The sequence below is a fragment of the Arachis ipaensis genome, chromosome B09 (assembly GCF_000816755.2).
Source record: "Arachis ipaensis cultivar K30076 chromosome B09, Araip1.1, whole genome shotgun sequence".
Taxonomy (NCBI): Eukaryota; Viridiplantae; Streptophyta; class Magnoliopsida; order Fabales; family Fabaceae; genus Arachis; species Arachis ipaensis.
In genome coordinates, this window is record NC_029793.2 from 54,027,081 (window position 1) to 54,039,210 (window position 12,130).

Sequence of the window (12,130 nt, forward strand, 5' to 3'; positions counted from 1 at the left end):
TCTTATTAATTTCTTATGTTGCTCTCTTTTATGTTTATGAACAATTGTTGGATCTTAATTTTCTTTAATGCAATTTTATGTTTCCATGTTTCTTTTATGATGATCTTGATTGTTATTGTTGATTTCTTGCTTATGTTAGTTGTGGGTTCTTTTAATTCTTGCATTTTATGATGTTTACTTTTATTGCACACTAGGTGTTTGATAGAATGTTTCCTTTAGTTTTTGAGTAGCTTTCTTTGCTCTTGGCCTAGGCTAAGGGAATTGAGTGACCTTGAGTCATTAGGTCTCAATGATTTGGTGATTTGAGAATCCTTGGTGATCAATTTGATACTCATTGACACCAACCCACTACTAATCTAATTAGTAGATAGGTTGGAACTTATGGGTTGATGTGATCAAAGCCATTTGATGTACTTCAAGTCTAGGAGTAGATATTACGTACTTAAGACTTTTGGAAGTAGACTTAATGAGCTTGATTCTTCATAATTGTCAATATATGGTTTGTAGACAAGGATGGTGATCTCAATTACCTATGTTTAGCCAAGAGTTTTTTCCCATTTATTTCATTAGTTCTTATTATTTACTTTCTTGTCATTTACTTTCTTGCTAATTACCAAATCAAATCCCCTTGCATCTTCATAGCCAATAATTAAACACTTCATTGCAATTCCTTGTGAGACGACCCGTAGTTCAAATACTTCGGTTAATTCTTATTGGGGTTTGTACTTGTGACAGCGAAAATTATTGTCGGTCTAAAATTTCTCTTATAGAAATAAGAACTTCGTTGTAAGCATAGCTCCAAATCAACAAAAAATTCTTGCATCAAATTTAATTTGGTTTTGTCACAAGTACAAGCCCCAATAAAAAGTTAACCGAAGTATTTAAACCTCGGGTCGTCTCACAAGGAATTGCAATGAAGTGGTCAATTATTGGCTATGAAGGTGCAATGGGGTTTTGGTTGATAAAAGGGGCAAGAAATTAAATGACAAGAGAAGTAAATCAAGCAAGTAAAGAAAGCAAGTAATAAAGAGAGACATTCATGGCCAGGGTTGAGAATATAGACCTTCTATCCTAGTCACTAATAACAATAATTAACAAGAATTTATCCTATTTCATCATCTCCAATGTTGGAAGAAGGTGTAAGTTATCTTCCATGAGAGAAAGTGAAACAAGACTAGTTAATCTCAATCCAAAAATCCTAATCAACTTACTAATGGAATTAGCAAGAGATTAGAGTCAATGGAAATCATATTAACAAATAACTCTAGATCACCAACATGAATTGGGTATTCATGACTCAAGATTACCTAATTACTCTTTCCAAGCCAAGAATACTCAAAATCTACTCTAACATCCAACCAAGTATTTTGTCAAACACTTGGAAGACATAAATAGAAAACATAATAAATGTGCAAGAATAATAAGATCCAATAACTACCAATTGCAAGAAAAGTAAGATCACAACTCAAGTCAACAATAAAAGAACATCAAACATTAAATTACACTAAAAGAGATCCAAATCCAACATGAGTTTATTAACATAAAAAAGGCATAAAAGTAAAATTAACATCACAAACTATGAGAATGAAGGTGTAGAAGCAAGAATTCATAAAGGAAACATGATGAAATCAAGAAATCATGCCTAGATGAAAATACCCTAGGAACCATAATTCTAGAGAGAAGAGGGAGCTTCTCTCTCTAAAAACTGAGCTGCATGATGCAAAAACACCAAAACAATTGCCCCTCCCCCTTTGCTCAATCTTCAATTCTGCATCAAATACCCTCAGAAACGAGTTGGATTTGGACCTGGGCAGCTCAGAAATTGCCCCCAGCGATTTCACTTTAAGTGGGCCACGTGTACGCGTGGGTGACGCGTGCGCATCGATGGCAAAAACTCCTATCCACGCGTAAGTGTGCAGGGCGCGTGCGCGTCGCTTGCAAGATCTCCAATGCACGCTTACGCGTGCATGACGCGTGTGCGTGGCCCTCAATTCTTCAAGCTCATTTCTTCATGAATTCTCCCTTTTGCATGCTTTTCTCTTTATTTCTTCCATCCGATACTTGCCTTATGAACCTGAAATCACCCAACAAACACATCAAGGCATCGATTGGAATTAGAGTGAATTAAAATCGCCAATTTAAGGGCCTAAAAATCATGTTTTTACACTCAAGCACAAATTAAGGGGGAATTAAAAAATCATGCTATTTCATTGAATAAATGTGGGAAAAGGTTATAAAATCCCCCAAAATAAGCACAAGATAAACTACAAAATTGGGGTTTATCAAACCTCCCCACAGTTAAACCAAGCATGTCCTCATGCTAAAATCAAGAAAGAAGCAAAGGGTATCAACATTTATTCAATGCAAACTACCTACATGTAATCTACCTATATGGAACTATCTAAATGAATGCAACTACTTAGTCAAAATAAATCAATTTCCAAGAATGCATATACAAGCGCAAGGGCTAGAGAAATCGCAATCAAATCAAACCCTTAATTGAATTGAGTCATTGAAAGATTTCACAAACTTGCAAGAAAAAAATGATCATGGGTGGAAGCATGTAATTGAGCGATCGAACCCTCACCGGATGTGTATCCGCTCTAGTCACTCAAGTGTATGGGGTTGATTCACTCAATTCTCCCCTAATCATGCTTTCTAAGATTTGTTTTTCATCTAACAATCAACAATTATTTCATGCATGCATACAAATATCATGAGGACTTTCCATGGACTGTAATGGGGCTAGGGTCAAGGTAGGATGCATATGGTCAAGTGAGTTTGAAATTTGAATCTTTGATTACCTTAAACTTCCTACCTAACCTATATAACAACCTATACAATTCTAAACAAACCTAACTACCAATTCTTCACTTTTTCACACACTCATGCATTCTCTTTTGATCACCACACATATGCATTGATTTTTATTGAACTTTGAACTTTGGGGCATTTTGTCCCCTTTTTATTGCTTTTCTTTTTCTTTCTTTTTCTTCTCTTTTTTTTTCATCAATAAAGTGTATATACAAGTACATCAATGCATATGGTTTACACATGATTAATACATGAGTATGTACCCAATTCCCAAGATTTTTCAACAAAAATACGAACACACTTTTATCTCTACCGAATGTTCCCAACTTTTCCAAAATCAAATGATGAACACTCTCAGTATCCTAAGCTAATCAAAGATCCAAACAAGGGACATTTATTGTTTTTCACTTAAGGCTTGTAATGCGCTAAAATTAAGAACGAATGGGTTAAGCATAGGCTCAAAATTGGCTAACAATGAAAGATAAAAGGTAGGCTATTTGGGAAAGTGAGCTATTTAAAACACTGGCCTCAATCATATAAGTGCATTCATACACAAAATAATGGATATAAAGAATCAAACAAATCAAGGATTACAATCATAGAAAGAGAATAATGCACACAAGAATGAAAATAAGTGGTTATATAATGTAACCACACAATTAGGCTCAAGTCTCACATGCTTGTGTTCTCAGCTCGAAAATCATGTTCCACAATATATAGTTCAAGCAAGTTCTAAAAAAAATTTTTTTCAATCAATTGGGGTGCCCTATAGATAAATTTCTTGAAAAATCTCATTATTTTGACTAAGCTTATTATGTATATATGCAAACTAAGAAAATGTAACTAAGAAGCCTAGAAGACCTAAAATGAGATGCAAAAGTGTTGGGATTAGAAATTTGTCACCCAAAAATGCCGATTGGTCGGACGACCTCCCCACACTTAAAAGTTTGCACCGTCCTCGGTGCACTCAAAGATGAGCAAGGGGGTATGGCGATTCTCCGAGTTGCCACCTTCAGCTGGCGGATCAACCGGTGCTACATGTTCTTTCTTTCACTTCCATTTTTTCTTATGGTGCATCAGTCATGAAAAATAGAAAATAACACCGTAAGATGAGAAAATATAGAAGCAAGGAAGCGTAAATTATTGGAATGAGGTAAATCACTAGAATGAAGTGAGTGAATTAGTGTGACATTAATGAAAAATAGGTGTGTGAATTCTAAATTAGGCGCCCTTTAGAACATATACACACATTAGTATAAAAAGTTATGTCACGATTACACAAAAGAAAGCATGCACTTCACTCATTCTAATGTGCTTGAGATACTTTAAAAGACTTGTATGTTAAGACAACCAAATAAGTAGTGAAGAAGCATAAAAGCATTCAAGCAAAAAATCAAGCAATTGTGAATAGGATAATGGATGGACATTGATTAATGTGCAAGGTAACTTTAATGAACAAAATGGTATATGAAACTTACACAACAATCAATGACACATATTGAAGTTGTTGCAACACCTAAGTGGCATAGAGGTGGAAGACATGGATGCTATGGAACTTAGAAAAAGAGATATAAGAGTCAAAATCAATCACATAGCAAGCATGGTCCACAAAGCTTTACAAGCTCAAAAATATGTCACTAGGTAAGCGCTCGATCCGATTTCACAATTCCAAAATCTCAATGCATGAAATAGGTGATATGAATAAGGGTCAATCATGAATAAGCAACACCTAAGAAACAATGCATCGACAATGCACAATTGCCTAACAATAGATGATGAATGCATGGTAGCCAAAACATGCAATTCAAAGAGTTAAGACGCATGAAGGCAATGTGACAAGTACTTGGTATTCAAAAACATTAAGCATGAAAAGTTCCAAAACAAGTAACCAAATATAACCTCAACAAAGAATCCAACAAGTAATATAAACACAATTGATGTTAAGATAACATCCTATTAGTAATCAGCAGCAGTAAACAGTAAACAAGATTAGTAATCCAACACTAATAATGGAAAACAAAAATTAGACACAAATTAAACTAACTAACTAACTAAAAGAAATGGTGTTATATGGTGTTTGGTAGTGTTGGATGAGGAATAGGAGAAGAGAAGAGGATAGAATAAGGAAAGAAATAGAAAGAAGAGAAGAAAAGAAGTGTAGTGAAGGAAGGGCGTCCACGCGTATGCGTATGTCACACGTGCGCGTGGAAATGGTGAAATGAGAGCGACGCGTACGCGTGAGGCACGTGTGCGCATCGATGGGTTATTTCGAGAGTGACGAGTACGCGTGAGTTGCGCGTACGCGTGAGTTCACTTGCGCGAAAGGCACAAAACGCCCACAGTGCAGGCACAACTCTCGGGAAAATGGATGAGAAATGGAAATATGCAATCCACGCGTATGCGTGGAGGACGCGTGTGTGTGGATGGTTGAAAATAGTTGGGTCACGTGTACGCATGAAGTACGCGTATGCGTGGGTTGATGCTCTATTTTTCAAAATTTTTCATGTTTTTACACCAAACCAAGCATTCCAAACTTCCAAACAGCTACCAAAACATCATAAAACCTTATTTAACCTATTATACTCCCAATTAAACTCAACTAACTAAATAAAACATGAAATTAAACGTAAATTACCAATATTTACAAAGAGGAAAAAGGGAAAGATGTTACCATGGTAGGGTGTCTCCTACCTAGAACTTTTGTTTATTGTCCTTAAGTTGGACTTATGGGGAGCTCCTCATCAAGGTGGCTTATGCTTGAATCCATCCCTGAACATCCACCAATGCTTGGACTTCGATTGTGCTTCATCATTCAAGGTTAATAACTCCAAGCTTTGATGGAGTTCTTCACAAACCATGGGCTCCCAAAGTTGATCCACACCTTGTAAATCGGGATCCCATACTTTGTTCTCACACCTGTCTTTAATTTAATCACTTTGATCCCGTCCGGGTGGTAAGAAAGCCGAATTCTCATGAAGGAACCAAACGATCCACCTAGACCCATTCAATTGAGCACTACACCAATCCATGCTCTTTAATTTCAAGCTTCCAACCATAATGAGCCTAGACTTACAACGCCAACCACTAAACATCCTCCTCCTACACTTAATTCCGCAAAGCATCCTAAGTTAGCCATCCGTCTCAAGCAAACCAAATTCAAGTGGGATAGTAAAGCTAAGAGTTAGAAGTTTTACCCACTCAAATGAAGGATTGGATGATGACCTAGGTAGAGGAGTTCCCAATGATCTTGACAAGGCGCGCTATACTCTCGTCCATCCTCTCCTAGAGGCTTCAACCACATGGCAAGGTTGTTCAAGCTTTACTTCTTGCCAAACTCCCTCAAGTTCCCATGCTTCTTCACTAAGTTCTTCAAGCTCTTCCCCATCACTCAAATTATAAATGGGTGGTTTAGTGAGGTCCACCTCATCATCAATCCCAAGCATAGTGGGGAAGGATTCTTCAAACTCAGAAGGATCATATGTTGATGCGGAATCATCATAAATAGGAGGGCCTATTGCTTGGGACACTTCTTCCAAATCTTCAATCACATTGTATCTTGGAGGTTGTGCACTCTCCTCCTCAACATCAACTTCAAATTCCATGGAAGAAAGCTCTTCAATTTGTTATTTCTCTATGTACTCAACATATCCTAAGGTTCCAACCACTATTTCCTTTGGTTCAATCATCTCTACCTTCTCCTCTTGTTGCACTTCTCGCTTTAACTCTTCTTCTCCACCTTGAAGCTCCAATTCCACTCCCTTACTAAGCTCTTTGGTTGCTTCTCCACATTCGACAATGGGAGTGCTTTGATTGCGCAAGCTTAGGCAGGATGAAACTATGTTGCCAACGGCTTCTACCATGATAGCCGTCTTGGCTCTTAACTCGTCAAACTTCTTTTCATCCTCCTCGTGTTGCCTTATGATACGAGATTCAAGATCTCTCAGTTCTAGCATGAGGGCTTCATTGGGCGGTGGTGGTGAAAGAGAGGTTCATTATTTGAGGGAAGGGCATTGTAGTTGGATGGTGGTTTGATAAACCCATATTTTATGATGTATTTTGTGCTCAAATTGAGTGTTTCTATCAATTCTTCACCCACTTCTTCATGTAAATTACTTGGTTTTACTTTCCCTTCCTTATTTTATGATATAAGTGAAAACATATTTCCTATGCTTTAAAAATATTAATTTTAATTACCCTTTACTATCATTCGATGCTGTGATTTGTGTGTTAAGTATTTTCAAATCTCATAGGGCAGGAATGGCTTAAGGGACAAAAAGGAAACATAGAAAAATGGAAGGAAAACACAAAAATGGAGTTTTGAAGAAAAGGCAGCGACGCGAACGCATGGACGACGCGAACGCGTGCCTAGCGCGAAAATGCAGTGACGCGAACGCGTGGATGACGCAGACGCGCGCCTTGAGCTAAACGCAATTGATGCGTACGCGTGACCGACGCGTACGCATGACAAGGAAAACTCCCAGATGACGCGAACGTATGACCCATGCGGACGCGTGATAGATGCCACGTACAGGAATATGCAGAAAATGCCCCCAGCGATTTTTGGACCCTTTTTTCGGCCCAAATCCAAACCAGAAACATAGAATATAAGCCAAAGAATGGAGGAATCAAAGGAGAGACGGAGAACAACTTAGTAATACATAATTTTAGGTTTTAGATGTAGTTTTTAGAGAGAGAGGTTCTTTCCTCTCTCTTAGGATTAGGATTAGGATTAGGATTTCTCTCAAGTTTTGGATTATTTCTCTTAAATCACAAGTTCAATGTTCCTTTAATTTACTTTCTAGTTTTATTTACTTCATTACTTTAATTGTTATTTATCTTTTCAATATGGCTTACGAACCTTTCCATGTTAGGACTTGAATTTATGTTTAAATGCAATTTGAGGTATTTCAGATTTAAGATTTCTTTCTTTTATTTATGTTACTGCTGCTTCCCATCTGAAGGCATTTTTATTCGAGTAGATTTATTTTCTCCTTTTGGCCTTGGTTAAGTAATTGGAGACACTTGAGTTATCAAACTCCTTGTTGATTGAAAATTGGAATTCTTTGCTGATTGATTTGAATTCCAATAACTCTAGTCTTTTCTTAGGAATTGACTAGGACCAAAGGAATCAAATTGATTCATCCACTTAACTTACCTTCATAGTTAGAGGTTAATTAAAGTGGGAGCAGAATCCAATTCTCATCACACCTGATAAGGATAACTAGGATAGAACCTCAATTTCTCATACCTTGCCAAGAGTTTTATTATTTATTTAAATTAATTCCTACAGTTTACTTTCTTGCCATTTACTATTCTAGCTTTTTATTGTATACATTAAAAAAATCCAAAAATATACTTTTTTCCATAACCAATAATAAATCACACTGCCCTGCAACTCCTTGAGAGACGACCCGAGGTTTAAATACTTTGGTTATAAATTTTATTGGGTTTTGTTACTTGTGACAACCAAACTTTTGTAAGAACGGAATTCTTGTCGGTCTAGAAGCTATACTTACAACGGAAATTTATTTGTGAAAATTCTAGATCGCGCGAGAGTTCCGTTCTTCAAAATGGCGCCGTTGCCGGGGAGTTGTAACTGTGTGCCTTATTATTGGTTATTGTAAATATTTTCTTTTGCTTGTTTATTTTTTTTATTTTTATTTTCACTTTTAATTTTTATTATTTACTATGAATTCTCACCCCTATCGCTTTGAGTTTGGTACTAATAATGTTGAAAGGAATGGAAGCTATAACAGGAACATGCATTAAGGTCAAAACAATCAGAGATGGATGGAGCCACGAGGATCTGATCAACCCTTTAGGCAACAACACCTTCCAACCTATCATGGACGACGACCATTCAATAATGCATGTCAGAACAATAGTTATGGTGGACCCCCTTGTAATTACCGACAAGCCCCATCATACGCCTATGAACCACCTCCTCAACACAGCTTTGAACCATAACACTCACAAGCCAACTACCACCATTCACCTCCATATAACCCTAACCCGTATCCACCCCAATTCCAACCTAATTACTCCCGAGAACCACCACTTCCCTATGCACCATGTCCATATCCATCACTCCAAGAATCAAGGGAGCAACTCAAGAAAACATTTGAAAATTTTCATGCCACACTTCACCAATTGAATCAAGCGATAAATAGACTACCTTCCCGACGTTCGAACACTCAAGGAACCCCCATGGATTCATGTGGACAAACTAATGAAGAACGCAGTATGAAGGAGATACTAGAAACCCCACTGGACAGTATGGAGCATGACTTTGTACTGGAACAAGTAGAGGAAGCTGAAATTATCGAAGAAGAAGAATTGGTTGAAGACCTAGGAGACACTAAATCTCCATGGGAATCCAGAATTGTGGAGGATTCTGTCAAGAAATTTACAATTGATGATAAGGAGGATAGTGCACAACCTCCAAAGTAGGAATCTTATGAAGAACTAGACGGAATAACTCAACAAGCAAGTTTCCTTGATAATGAAGATCACGAGTCAAGTTCTCCTAGTAATGAACTTGCATCCGCAAGTGAATTCTTTGAGATGGAAGAATCTTCCCCAAGTGAATACGAAGATGATGCGGAGGTAGATTTTTTGCAACTCCAACTTATGATTTGAGTGATGAGGAAGATATCGAAGACTTCGATCAAGACATGTTACAGCTGAAGAAAATTGCAAAGAAGTGGAAGAATTCATAGAAGAATACAAGGGAGTAGAGCTTGCAAAACCACTAGAAACACCTATTCCAAGGCCATTACCGCCCAATACAAACTTCAAGTGGGTAAAATTCTTAGCTTTTATCTTTACTTTTCCACTTGAATATGGTTTACTTGAAACAGATGGTCAGCTTAGAGGTCTTTGCGACTTTAAGAGTAAAAAGGAAATGGTTCGTGCTCAAGGCTGGTATGCAAGATTCAATAAGGTTCCACGCTTCAATCTGAAGTGTAAGGATTGGTTTCGAGTTCGATTGAATGGGTATCGGAGAATGATTGGCCATCTTGGTGAGAATGCAACTTCTAAACCGCCCAGCTGGAAAAATATAACTCAAGATAAAGGCGGATATAAAAGTAAGGTTTGGGATCCTGGAATCTATTCTGACATCCAACACCCCGGGAACCTGAGAACCTGTTTGAATTTACTCAAAGGCTTTACATGCCTAGTTTGGGACCCCGGAGGCTGTTGGCATTCCAAATAGTGGTGGAGATTTTTGGATGAATTCAAGCACAAGCTACCATAACAAAGGACTCCCCAAATGTCCAACTTAAAGACTAACTAAAAGTGCTAGGTGGGAGACAACCCACCATGGTATGATCGTTCCTTTTTCAACTTTATTTCATTTTGTTTGCTTTTATTTTATTTTACTTTCATTGAACCTGGAATTATTCATAGCATCTACATCAGCATTGCATATTGCATACTGTATAATTGCAAAAAAAAAAAAAAAAAATCACCCCACGCGAGCGCGCAGGCAACACGTGGGCGTCGACTAGAAATCGGCGTAAAGATCCAACGCCCAGAAAGTTGGGCTGGAATCGTTCGGCTGATGTGCCTTTAGCAGAAACTAGCCCATGCGTTCGCGTCCCTGACACGAACGCGTCACTGTACTACGCACATCCCACGCAAAAGCGTGAGTGACGCGTCCGCGTCACGTGGATTTTATGGACCCTATTAGAAATAGAGAGTTGCGACAAAACGATGCTGGAACTGTGCGTTTAGCACAATTTTCAGCGATGCGTTCGCATGCTTAACGCGTACGCGTCCCTTACCTTTTACCCAATTCACGCGATCGCGTCAATGAAGCGTTCGCGTCAACACCTTTTTTGCCCAAATCACGCGATCGCGTGCTCCACGCGATCGCGTGCTCCACGCGATCGCGTGCTCCACGCGATCGCGTGCTCCACGCGATCGCGTGTCCCCCCTCCCCTTCTTCCCCTCCTCTTCTCCCCTTTTCTCATCCCTCCACAACCACTAAACCGCCCCTGCCTCCACCTCGGACCGCCACCACACAGCCACCCATCACCGCTGCGTCACGAACACTACCACCATCTCTCTAAGCCTACTTTCTGTTTCTACACACCAGGTTCCGCCGAACACCGATTTCATTTTCCAATTAGTCAGTTAGTTGCATATTTTACAGTTTTTGTCAAAATATGATAGTTAGAGATGTATGATTGCAGTGGATTTTAGGTGGTTAGGTAGCTAGGATGTGGTTAGTGGATTTAGGCCTGATAATTGCACCGTTTGTGCTACTTGTTTTTTTATCTGATTCGCAATTCTAAATATGCTGTGATGATTCTGTTCATATGTTGTTCTTCATATTTGATGTTGCTGTTGAACTGTTCTTTACTGTTTTTACTAATTGTTAATCTTTTCAGCACTATTTAATTTCATATGAACTGATTTTTCCTGCTGTTTACTACCCGGGAACATCCAATTTTAGCCGGAATGATGCCCAATTTTCTGCAAATTTATGATTTAATCTACTCCATTCACGTATTGGTTTGAAAACCCATTATTTTGCATTACTTGGCTACAACCAAACCAATTCATGAATGCACGGGCTAGCATTCTTATTCCTTTTGGTTCCCTGAGTACTAAATTGCTTATTGATGATTTTATTCTCATTTTAAACTTACTTTATCTATAGGAATTATCATCAATAAATTGCAATCCTTGCTTGAATATGAGTTGATTGTTCCTCAAGTTTGTGAATTTCTTGGTAACTAGGAAAACCATTCGCATGCCACTCACTTTAACTTCCTTTTAACTCCTAACCAGTTTAGCTTTCTAACTTCCCTTTTTAATTTTTTTTACCTAACTACTTTAACTTTCTAACTCAAGGCATGATTACTGTTTTTCCTAATTCACTTGAATTGCACTTCTATTATATTTTGGATTGTGATTTTTAATCTCAGACTTTTAACTTGAATTCAATCCAAAATGTACATATATTTACCATATTTCATACTTCTATTACTCTTTTGCCTTTATGCTTACACTGACCAACCCTACTTGCCTACTTGTTTTCCTGCTTTAGTTCTTCAATTATATCCTGGAATTTCTGTTTTTTCAGGATGTCTGTTCCTAAAAACAAAGGTAAAGGCAAGGCAACTATAGGTAAACGAAAAAGAGGAGAATCTTCTACCTCTATCCTGGATCTCCTTCACGATAATTTCTGGCGGTAAAAGAACTTTACCCCGCAGGAAAAGGCCGACAAGCTCCTCACTGCCACAGATCAAGTCAAATTTGCAAACAGATACTGTGAGCTTAAGTATCCAGTGTTTGCCACTGCCAG